The sequence below is a fragment of the Dendrobates tinctorius genome, unplaced genomic scaffold (genome assembly GCF_039654945.1).
Source record: "Dendrobates tinctorius isolate UK_male_01 unplaced genomic scaffold, ASM3965494v1 ptg000037l, whole genome shotgun sequence".
NCBI classification, from domain to species: domain Eukaryota; kingdom Metazoa; phylum Chordata; class Amphibia; order Anura; family Dendrobatidae; genus Dendrobates; species Dendrobates tinctorius.
The window spans coordinates 850060-857467 of record NW_027361705.1 but is presented as its reverse complement, the minus strand read 5'-3'; positions in this window follow the sequence as shown (position 1 = coordinate 857467).

Below are 7408 nucleotides of genomic sequence, written 5' to 3'. Positions count from 1 at the left end.
GTTTAAAAAAGTAACCATTACTGACTACCACATTTTTTGTTCTTGATTTCTTTTAGTGTTTCTTAAAGCCAGAAAGTTGCCATTTGAATTGACATTGTGCCGTGTCTGTGATCTGATTTTTTTCTTCTACAAAATTAAACAACCGAATGAACATCCTCCAAGGCCGGTGATTCCATAATTTTTGCCAGGGGTTGAAGAAAGCTAAAATTGTCCAAAATGTCTTGATATTATCAAGCATTAAGATTTCCCTACACTGGAAAGAAAAACCCTTTTCCACCAACTTTACAGCTGGCACAATGCAGTCAGGCAGGTAACAATTTTCTAGGCATTTGCCAAATGCAGACTCGTCCATCAGACCGAAGAGAAGGGTTATTCATCACACAACAAAACACATTCCCACTGCTCCAGAATCCAGCGGAGGCGGCTTTACACCACTACACATCTGATGATTGGTATTGTGCTTGATGAGGTAAGATTTGCATGCAGCTACTTGTCCATAGAATCCCATGCCATGGAGCAGCCAGTTCAGCTTTGTGCCAGTATTAATTCCAAAAGAGGTTTGCACTCTGCTGTCAGAGCATGCAGTGCGTTGGTGACTTGTATGCACTATGCTCCTCAAGCCCTAGGGGACCTGGCTCAGTAACTTTACGTGCCTTTAGCAGTGACATTACTAATACACTGCACATGAGAGCTGTGGCCAATCACTAGATTCAGCCGCTCATGCCGTCTACATCACCAGAACCGCTGAACTCAGTGACTGGCTGTAGACCTCATGTGAGTTGTAGTTGTACTGTCACCACTGCAGCCAGTCAACAAAAACCGAAGCAGCGTTGGAGTGGCATCAATAGACCTGGAGAGGGTGAGTACTGCTATGATTTTTATTTTCAATATTTGCAAACTTGATGATAAAAATTATTTAGGGACAACCCCTTTAAGGCAATGAAATTAGTATCTAATGTGAGATTGACCCTCTCAGGTACAGATGCTTATTATTTTTTTCCTTTTGTATTTTTTGGAATATAAGACACTATTTAACTCCAAAATGTTGGAGGAAAATGGGGGGGGGGGTAATAGTCCAGATGTACTAGCTGTGGATGGGGGAGCAGCCGCAGCGGACTAGCGGGTCATAGGACATCCTGACAAAACTGCAGAGGCACACGTCTAGGTGCGGCAAAAGGAACATATTATCCAGATTGCAAAATGGCTACAGGTTATCTATTGCCTTTAGTGTTGTGATTTTATTATTCTAGTACTGTATATCACCATTATTACAGCAGACTTAAAAGGCTGAGTGCCAGAGAGTATATATACTCACCCGTCCACCTGTCTGACCACAAACTACTGATATTCTCTTCCCACTCCTCTTCTTGTGCGCAACCCCCACTCCACAAACTTACTCGCCCTCGCAGAAATCTCAAGCACCTCAATTTACACTCACTCTGAGTCCCTACTCCCTATTACAGACATAACTTCCCTTCATGACACAGATGCTGCTGCCACTTTTTATAACACCACAATAACAGCAACACTTGATTCCGCCGCCCCCCCTCATGCATAGCAAAACTCGTACAATCAACAGGCAGCCCTGCCTGACCAAAGAACTGAGACGGGCTTCCAGTGTCGCTGAGCGGAGATGGAAGAGATCCAGCTCTGCCGAGCACTTCATCGCATACAAGCAGTCCCTCACCAGCTTCAAGTTCACGCTCACTGCCGCAAAACAAACTTACATCTCAGGCTATGTGCACACGTGGCGTTTTAAAACGCTTACTAAAAACCGATTTCACCGCGATTTTGATCGCGATTTTGCCGCGATTTTCGCGTGCGATATTCAAGCACTTTCCAAGCGATTTGAAGCATCGCTTGGAAAGTGATTGACAGGTTGGTCACACTCGTCAAACATAGTGTTTGACAAGTGTGACCAGGTTTTTACTATTGAGGCCGCCTATGCGGCATCAATAGTAAAAGATAGAATGTTAAAATGCTAAAAAAAATAAAAAAATCGGTGTATATTTACCTTCCGGCGTCCCGCGCTGCATTCCCGGGCCTCAGCGTTCCCAGTAATGCCTTGCGAGACCTGTGATGAGGTAGTCTCGCGTTGCTATAGCGATCTCGCGAGACCGCTAGAGTCACGCGAGACTACGTCATTACAGGACCTTGCCGCAAGGCATTACTGGGAACGCTTATGCCGGGAATGCATCGCGGGACGCCGGAAGGTAAATATACACCGATTTTTTATTTTTTATTCTTTTTTTACAGGGGTATGGTACCCAGGGCCTGGAGGACAGTCTCCTCTCCTCCACACCGTGGGTACCAACCGCACATGAGACGCTTAACTTCCCGCATGGTGGGCATAGCCACATGCGGGAAGTAAGCGATTCTCATGCATTCCTATGGGTGCGGAATCGCGGCAATTCTTTGCGATTCCGCACAAAGAATGAGCATGCTGCGATTTTTTCCGCGATGCGATTCCGCCGCGGAAAAAAGCGCAGCATTAGCACAGCATGTGCGGAATGCCATAGGAATGCATGGGGTGCGTTCTGTACACGATTTTTAAGCGTTTTCGCGCCGAAAATCGCGGCAAAAACGCTTAAAAATCGCTACGTGTGCACACAGCCTAATCTCTCATATCCTCCCTGTCTCACAACCTGTACTGCCTCTGTACAAATCTCTGGTTAGACCGCACATGGAGTACTGTGTACAGTTTTGGGCACCGATGCTCAGGAAGGATATAATGGAACTAGAGCGGGTACAAAGGAGGGCAACAAAATTAATAAAGGGAATACAAGAAATCTCCAACTCATAATACCTAATTAGTGGTGGAAAAATACCACCATGTTCAAACATGAACATATAAGCAACGACTCTGAATACAATTAGAACAGATAAGAAAGATTGAGTCTAAGCAAATATACAAAAATACCAAATTTTATTTAATCATAAAAAGGCTGACATGTACAAACATTAGTACAAGCAACATTAAATATCAGACATGAGCAGAACAAATAAAAGAGGGTCGAGGATCAATCCTCAATGTAGTGACCTATAAACCCTGGATCGTAACAAATACCCTACCCATGGTGGAAGTACATATAGGACGGAAAGTGTGCCAGTAAATTATATCAGCTGTCTGTATGCAGAAAGAGTATAGTACAAAGGGTATAGATCACCCAGATAATTGGCCGCATACTCAAAACAAGCCTGATGATAAGAATGAATAACTATATGTAAAAGTAAGAATAATTACCCGTCATAATGTAGTTCCCAGGGGCAGGGAAAAAGACCCTGACGCACGTTTCGGTGTAGATGTCCTTCTTCAGGGATAATGGCTTTAATGAGCCCACATTCCCATTTAAATACCCACTACGTGTGCTATTTGACCAATCAGCGCATAAGTAGCAGATGACACTGCTATGTCATCATAGGTAAGCGTCTCACATATCCATGTTGGCCAATGGTATTACACAGGTATCGACATGTCCTCCAATACCATACTAAAACGTCATTAGCCACTTCCCGGGGGATCAGTGAACAGAAGGGCAATAACTCCTATTGCCAGCTTAATACCACAACGTCACTTCCGCCCACAGTGGGGCGGAAGGACGTCACTACCACCCGGGAGACCAGATCACATACGGCGGCCAACGCCTAATAATGAAAGGACAGGAAGACGATGACTCCTGCTGCCAGCTTAGGCTACTTTCACACATCAGGTTTTCGGCGTCAGGCGCGATCCGGCGTCGTGCCGGAACGCCGGATCCGGCAAATGTTTAGTAAAACCGGATGTGACGGATCCGGTTTTCTGCCGGATCCGTCTTTTTCTTGACAGACAAAACCGGATCCGTCTCATCCGGTTCATCCGTTTTTCTATCCGTTTTTCGACGGATTACGCCGGATCCGGTTTTTAAAATTGACCCTTGTGGCCTTCCGAACGGGATTGGCTACTGGAAAACTATATAGAGTGTTCCTACAGCCCTTCTTTGACAGGTTATAGAGGAGAAAGTGCAGGTTGGAGAGAAGAGCAAGTTACTGGCGAAGATGGATGTTGTCATTGGAAATATTTTGAAGAATTTGGCGGATTTTACAGCGGAGGCAAATCGTTTGAGGGTGATTGTTCTGGAGAAGGAGAGAGCGAGACAGCAGCGCATCAGGCATCGTAGACGACGTTTGTGGATCCACCCCATCACAGCCAAGAGAATGACGCGTGGGGTCTATTCTACGACCTTCGACGAAACCCGGATAAATTTTTTGGATATGTTAGGATGAAAATGGAGAATTTTGATTACTTGGTGGAGCGCATTGCACACCTCATAAGAAAAGCGGACACCTATTGCCGCTTCTCAGTTTCACCCGCAGAGCGTCTGATGGTGACTTTAAGGTAAGCCACATTTATTGGATGTGATCGCATCAGAGCACACTTTCACTGCAATCTTGTTGGTGGTAATTTGTATCTCCAAGTGTTATAGGTCAGTTTTGGTATGTAATGCTGTGATTTAAAACTAATTTATTGTTTGTTAATTCCCCACAGATTTCTTGCAACTGGAGAATCCCTTTCGTCACTGCATTTCCAGTACAGACTCGGGATTTCCACCATATCTGGAATTGTGAAGTACACATGCCGTGCACTGTGGGACTCCTTAGCTGAAGAGTTTTTACCAGAGCCCACAACAGAGAGGTGGATTGAAATTGCTGACAAGTTTCAACAGATATGTCAGTTTCCAAACTGCTTGGGCGCTGTGGACGGGAAACATATCCGCATTGTAAAGCCAGCTGGATCGGGATCGGAATATTTCAATTACAAGAAATATTTTTCAATTGTCCTCATGGCCATCACTGACGCGGAATACAAATTTATTGCGGTTGATATTGGGACCTATGGCCGCTCCAATGACTCTCAAGTTTTCAAACTGTCTGCCATGGGGCGTAAACTGTATGGAAACACCTTCCAGTTCCCACCACCTAGACCGCTGCCGCAAACATCTGGTCCACCTATGCCATTTGTCTGTGTAGGGGATGAAGCCTTCCAGCTGTCAGAACACCTTTTGAAACCGTACTCTAGCAGAGGATTGACAAGACCAAAACGCATTTTTAATTACCGCCTCACAAGAGCAAGAAGAATGGTTGAATGTACCTTTGGTATTCTGACAGCCAAATGGCGGGTCCTATTGACTGCGATCAACCTCAAGACAGAAACTGTGGACGAGGTGATCAAAGCGTGCGTGGTACTCCACAATTTTGTTATCTGCAAGGAACCCATTTCCATTGAGGACACCTCTGAAGAAACCACCTTGCAAGATTACCATGACATTACCACTAGAAGTTCTGTGACGGTTTCAGTAATGAGGGACAATTTTGCACTATACTTTGTCACCTCAAGGCAGAGTACACTGGCAGGATGACAGAGTGTGAAAGATTTGTGCCCTAACCAAACTTGTGTACCTTCTGTACCAACAGTATATACCTTTGCCAACCAAAGTTGGCTATCTTGTCATGGTCTCTATTTTTAGCTTTAGGCCACAGGTGTGTACCTGGTTGTGTTTTATGCAAAGTATTTCACCTTTTAACAAAAGTTGTGTACATTGTTAGGAAATCACCAACAATAAACACAACTTTTTAGGTGAAATACTTTGCTTCAAACACAACCAGGAACACAACTGTGGCAAAAAGCTAAAATTTACCCACAGTTATATACTTAGTTTTGAATACCATTTCACCTTTTAAATACCCTGTATTTAACCTTTTTCGCCGCAGAAAGAAATGACAGACAACCAGTGTAAAATAATTTAACTTTTATTGAAAAATGTTTTTTTTAGTAAACTTTTTTAAAATTTTAATAAACATGTTTAATAAAAATTTGAAACTATAAAACTGAAACCATAAAACTGGTCATTTTTATTTAAATACACACATTATAATTCTGTGTAGTGTGTGGTGGAAATACTGCTGTAGGGGCTGCGGGACACTTCGACACTGGGAGTGTGGAGAGAGGACTGGGATCGTGGTGGGGAAGGAACAGTTAGAGGTGAAGGTGTGGAAAAAACTACAGAATGGGTGGACATGTGGGAAGCAGAAGAGGTGGTGGGTGGTGGAGTGGAGGGTTGGGCAGGGACTGTAGGAGCAGATGATGTTGATGGCAAGTTGTATGGGGAAGGAGTTTGGTACGGGGCAGGTTGCTGGAAGTGGGGAGATGTCTGGTACGGGGCAGGTTGCTGGAAGTGGGGAGATGTCTGGTACGGGGCAGGTTGCTGGAAGTGGGGAGATGTCTGGTACGGGGCAGGTTGCTGGAAGTGGGGAGATGTCTGGTACGGGGCAGGTTGCTGGTACTGGGGAGTTTGCAGGTACTGTGGAGGTTGCTGGTACTGGTGAGGTTGCTGGTACTGGTGAGGTTGCTGGTGCTGGGGAGGTGGATGGTGCTGGGGAGGTGGATGGTGCTGGGGAGGTGGATGGTGCTGGGGAGGTGGATGGTGCTGGGGAGGTGGATGGTGCTGGGGAGGTGGATGGTATGTAATAGGAGGGGGAGGATGGAAAGTGGCTGGAGGTGGATGGTATGTAATAGGAGGGGAGGATGGAAAGTGGCTGGAGGGGGTGTAGATGTAATAGGAGGGGGAGGATGGAAAGTGGCTGGAGGGGGTGTAGATGTAATAGGAGGGGGAGGATGGAAAGTGGCTGGAGGGGGTGTAGATGTAATAGGAGGGGGAGGATGGAAAGTGGCTGGAGGGGGTGCAGGTGGAGGAACTACTGTGGTGGGAGGAGGAGGAGGTTGGGAGGTAACTTGCTGGAGAGCAGCGTGGCATGAATGCATTACATGCATCTGCTGGGCAGGAGAGAGCGTTTCCATGCGCTCCACAACAGACCTGAAAAAGGTGTGGTTTGGCGAAGATCTTGCTTCTGAATGCATGGTTTGCAGAAGTGTCTTCACCTCCAGAATGCTGGAGTTGATCTGCTGATAGCCTGCGGAGATTTGCTCTGACAAGACTTTTAGACAGTTCTGGAAAGATGCATTCAGATGCAAGAACTCTGGCGCATAAGTCTTTTCCTGACCCCTCTGCCGCTGCCGCCCAGTACCCGCAGGTGTACTAGAGGTGGCAGGGGCAGAAGGGTGGGGTAAAGGGAAAGCGATCTCCTCACCAGCAGCTTCATGTAATGTAGGCGGCCACGATGCTCCTGTGCTGGTGGATGGGACAGATGGGTCGAATGTGTTGGAAGGCTGGGAAGGTGCAGATGTACCGGGGCGGTCGAAGTGTCCCTCGGTGCCGGTCTCCTCAGGGATCGCCTCAGAAGGGTCCAATCGTGCCGGCTCCCGAGTGCTGCTCACCGTGCTGTGGAATAAAGAGAAAAAAAAACAATTAAAATACTGACATGGTATGGCCCTGGCTGAAAAAAAAATTTACATCTAACATTTTTTTTCACA